The following is a 5,406-nucleotide window of genomic DNA, read 5'->3' as shown; positions in this document are numbered from 1 at the left end:
TGTGGGTAGAGTGGGTGTCTGATTGGGGACGAAATGGCAGGGGCCAGTGGAACATGACGCTGTTTACTGCATTATGGTCTCTTTGGATTGTTTTTTTTTTTTGAAAGATAACTCAAATTTTATTGAAAAACAAACAAAAGCCACAAGCAAAAAGGGATGCCGAGAAGGCAACCTGAAGACAAAGCAAGAAACTAAAGACTCAGCATCCGCGAAGGCTAAGCAAGAAACTAAAGATTACAATCCCTTAATTTAGAAACACAAGAAGCCCGATAACCAACATCCTAGCCCTACGAGAAGTGCCATCTGCCGATTTCCTCTCATTAATAAAGCATCCAACATTTCTTTCTTCCCAAATGGTCCACCAAATAGCTAGCAACACCATCCTGCACAATTTCATCTTTCCCGAGTCTGATCCTGTGTCATGCCACCAAGAGAGAATCCACCAAATTTGGAAAAGGCCACGATATATGAAAACAACCCAACAAATCAGCCCAAATTGACCATATAAAAGGGCAATGCATGAAAGAAATAAGAGGATTTTTTAATATAAAGAAGCATCTCCTAAGGGTTTTTTTTTTTTTTTTTTAATTTTTTGAATTTATGAACAAAGATCCTCTATTTAGAAACAAATAAAGATACATTGTCTACAAAGCTCTACAACTAAATGCAGCCCGGTCCATATGGAATGCTAAAAAGCCCCACACGCACCAGACCTGAAACATGGCTTGTGCCCTCCTCAATCACCAAGTAACACTTCCTCCCAAATTTGCAAGATCGTAGACCTCAATATTCCCCTAATTTATGATAAAACATCACTCTTATAAAAACCCGGATAGAGGATACTCTCCCTCAGAAGATATGTTTGTTTCTTTCCAGCCATACACCCCATAGAACAGGAAATAAAGATCCTTACCACAACCACCTCCCAATCATTCCCAAAGTGACTGATGACTAGCTCTCAAATAATTGCAGTACTGCTTTAGGGAAGACCCAGTACAACCTAAATTTTGCTAGAATTGCTGACCAGATCTCCCTGGCTACATCAAAGTGGATGAGGAGGGGGTTAGCGGATTCCTCAGCCCTGTAACAGATAACACACATATTGGGCAGGCATAACCCTTTCTGCAGTAGCTGATCCACTGATGTAATTGATTCACCTTCAAAATTTTACCCATACAAAAGCCTTGATTTTTAATGGGACCTTGGCTGACCAGAGATTCCCCATATAAAAATGGAATATTCAGGGACTATCTCCTAAGGTTTTGATTAAGAAAATATTCAGAATGATTGGGCGAGTTCAGGAGATATTGCACAGCAGGAATCAAGTCTTGAAGCACTCTGTTCCGTGGATGCCCCCTCCCATGTCCGTGGGTCATCTCAAATTAAACTCTAATGGTTTTCCTGGAGAAACCCATGTCCATCAGGTGGCAATATTATAGTCGAGTTCTCAAGGTCTTGTTGGATATAGGGATTCAAATTAGGCTGAAGCTTCAGATCTCCAAAGCTTGCAAGATTGCTGTTAGTTAAGTAATGGGCCTTGTTAATTTTGAAGGCAACCCTAGCAACACTATTTCTTGGGCCCGGGGAGGTCCTCCTTGGAGGCTCTGATCTCATCAAAGAGTTCAGAGACTTAGCTGAGGGTCGCCCATTCTCCTTCGTGCTCATCCCTAGCGAAGAGAATTCCAATGCTCATCCCTCACAAAGAGAATTCCAAAGTGAATATTCTGGCAAAAGAAGGGGCTTTGAGGACTGTTCTATCAATTTTCAAGCAGTTTCTTGCTGCAATTTGTGCCTGTTCTGCTTTTCTTGTTCCTCTCTTTGGTTAAGTGCGTGCATGCATGCCTGTGTGTCCGGGCGTGTGTGCGTGTGCTCAAGCTGAACTTAACTCTTGAGCATTTGGTGATGCCAGATGTGTCAATATCAAAGATTCTGGTGACTCATCAAATGTTGCATTCATAGAAATGCATCCTACAGATGAAAATGATCTTATCAAAATGATAGAACTTAGTCCAAGATTGGTTCTCCCAGATTTTCAGCTCAAAAAGCGTCAGTAATGCATTCCACTAAGAGTATATAAGCAATTGCATGCTTTTTCTTCTACAAATTTTATTTGGAGAAAAAATTGACCGATCTCATGGTCAATTAAAATCATAACATGCAGAAGCATGATCTATTATCATGTCCCTTGGCCAGCAGAATATTAGCATATTGTGATTTACTATAACACACCAATCAAGAAAAGGTAAATTAAAAAACAAAAACAAAAAAATAAAAAAAAAAAACAAACAAAAACAAAAACAAAAAACATTAACAACAGCTCAGCAAGTAGCAGGCTAAGTTAAAAGAATGAAAATTAGAAACAAAAGAACTTGAGATATCCAGACCCATCACTAACCTGCCATGAGGAAGATATGGTATGCACTGCACCATTATTAATAGCATCTAAAAAAGATTGGGTGATACCAGCAAGAATTGGACCAGTCATTACTGTAGCCCCAACTTGCTTAATCCTGGTCCGCTAAAAACAAACTTTGTCAATGCATCTAGGCCAGATCTAAACTCTGGTAGTAATTTTTCCAACTACATAGAAAAAGCAAGCCTTTTATATATTAACACTTAATAGAGTTGAAATATAGCAGTACAGATATAAGCAGAAGTTCAACACTCACAGAGATTTGATCGAGTCGTTGGAGATCATTTTCATTGTTCAAAGGCCGCACAAGAGTGAAGCATTCTTGATCTGGGAATAGTGATCTGATAGACTCCCGAATCTATTTATCATTATTTTTTAATAATCAGTATCTCAATTCAGAAAAAAAAAAAAACATCAGCAAACAGCATTGAAGGAAAAACACACATGATGCCACCCCATTCAAAAGCAGTGAATTCAGAAAAGGAGGGGGAGAGAGAGAGAGAGAGAGAGAGAGAGAGAGAGAGAGAGAGAGAGAGAGAGAGAGAGAGAACCCATGACACTTTCCCGTTTAACCATCAACAGTAAATAGAAATATGAATATCTAATGCACCAAAAAGGTTCTCTGGATCACAACTAGTCATATCAACTGCAACACCAAAGTACTTTCACCACATTTATTTGTAAATATTTTCCATGAAAATATTATATTATATATATGGAATACCTCTCCAAGAAATATGTAAGAGTGAATCTACATAATACCTCATTTTTTGCGGCCACATCTTTTCCTCCTTGCATTGGCCTTAAAGCTAGCTCTAGGTAATCATGAGGGGTTATTTTCCTATCATCCTCTGCTATGTCCAAATAGAAATCCTGCAAGTGACGGAGGTTATTGGTCACCAAGCAGCCGCATCCATGCTTTGAGCATATGGTATACTAATATGGCAATAGCAAATTGTTCCAAAAATCATAAAGCTGAAGTTACTACTAATAATTCCATATGCATAGAAATGAAAAATAAAAATAAAATGTTAGGAGTTATAACTTATAATCACCCTCAAAAGCCAAACAAAGACGGGGGAGAACTGCCCAAGCTCAGAAGCAGTGGTACTTCCTCCAGAAGCTCTAACACGAATATGCTTGGTCATTTCAGTGACGAGAGAGACGATCCAGTGCAGTTTCATCTATACCACCCATCTGATACAAATATGAAGATGAAGTTTAGTGTCCAGTAAGCAACGGGAACCTACTGTTTTCGTATGAGGTCAATAGGTCACTGTTAAATGAACATAAGGAAAACATTCTAAACCCTGAAAGTTCCAAATAATTATCCACTTGCAATGCTTTCGCAAAATAAAGAAGACAACTCATCATAAGATATACTGACCTGGTTGTATATAAACATGCTTGACAACAGAACCGCCAAAGAGAATATCTGGGTGTTGTACGTTCCCTGTTAAAGGGATCCAGAAAACAGTTAAAAAATTAGATAACACAGTTATTGGTGTGACGAAGACTACAATGGTGATGACGATGATGGTGAGAATGATGGTTAATGATTGGTGTAACAAAGAAACAAGCTAATCACAATAGTCTAGAGTTAATGACAGATAAAACTCAATGACCACAAGCAAAATAGGGTTATTCAACAAAAACAAGTCAACGATCAAACATAACTGATCAACATAACACTTCAAATAATTCAATATGTCTGTATAAGCTTGGCGGCATAAATCTCGAAAGGCACCTCGGGAAAAGACTTTGAATAAGTAAATAAAGATTGCAAATAATATGCACATTGTCCAATAAATGTGTATGATATCTAAACCAAGACTGACATCATCCCTAAACACAAGACATGCACCCCAGCTCGGCATTGTTAAGAGTAGGAGTGTCAACGGGCCGGCTTAGGGCTGGGCCAAGCTCGGCCTGCATTGTTCAATATAAGCCCAAACCCAGCCCAGGCCTGTGATGGGCAAAAATGGTCCAGCCCGAGCCTGGCCCAGAATGTTTATACGGGGCCCAGCCTAAGCCCGAAACGGTGCCATCTGAGATTCCTATGACAGAAATGGAAATATCTATGATAGAAATGGAAATTCCTATGATAGAAATACCAATGCCCGAGCTCGAAAAGGTGCCCAAAACGAATGAGCAAGAACTGACCACCTATTGAACCCCCATCCTCAATGTAGGGCCCACCTGATGAACAGTCCTGATTATTTCTGTATGTGCACATGTACAAGAACCAACCCAATACTCCCAATTTTTGGATCCATCACAAGATTCAGCCCCGAGAGAGAGAGAGAGAGAGAGAGAGAGAGAGAGAGAGAGAGAAATGGAGATTACAAAATTGGGTATTTCTATTATATAAACAATATTTAAAAAATACCATTTTACAAACCCTAATGGGCTGGGACAGGCTAACAGGCTTTTGGATATCTATTCTATGCCTGGCCAGATTTAGAAACAAGCTTGAATTGTAAGCCCAACCATCAGGCATGATACTTCAGCCCAAGTCCGGCCCGAGGCAGGCCAAGCTAGGAAGCCCAACGGGCCAACCCAGTCCATTAACACCCCTACTCAAGAGTTGTCTTTCATCAACACATTCCATATTTATCATCATCATCTAAACCATATCCCAACTAATTGGGTCGGTTACATGAATCCTTTCCACCATTCCACTTTATCAAGGGCCATAACTTCAATTAGACCATAGGCCATCAAGTCTTTACTTACTACCTCCACCCACGTCCTTTTAGACCTTCCCCTTCCCCTTTTAAAGCCTTCAACTTCTATGAACTCACTCCTAATCAATGCAGTTCTTAGTCTACGTTGCACATGACTAAACCATCAAAGTCTACTTTCCCTCGTCTTCTTACCTAATATTGCTACTCCTAAATTCCCTTGAATGCATTCATTTCTAATTTAATTCTTCCATGTCTTGCCACTCATCCATCTCAACATCCTCATTTTAACTACACTCATCATATGGA

This window comes from Magnolia sinica, chromosome 7 (assembly GCF_029962835.1).
Source record: "Magnolia sinica isolate HGM2019 chromosome 7, MsV1, whole genome shotgun sequence".
NCBI lineage: Eukaryota > Viridiplantae > Streptophyta > Magnoliopsida > Magnoliales > Magnoliaceae > Magnolia > Magnolia sinica.
This window is presented reverse-complemented; position numbering follows the sequence as displayed.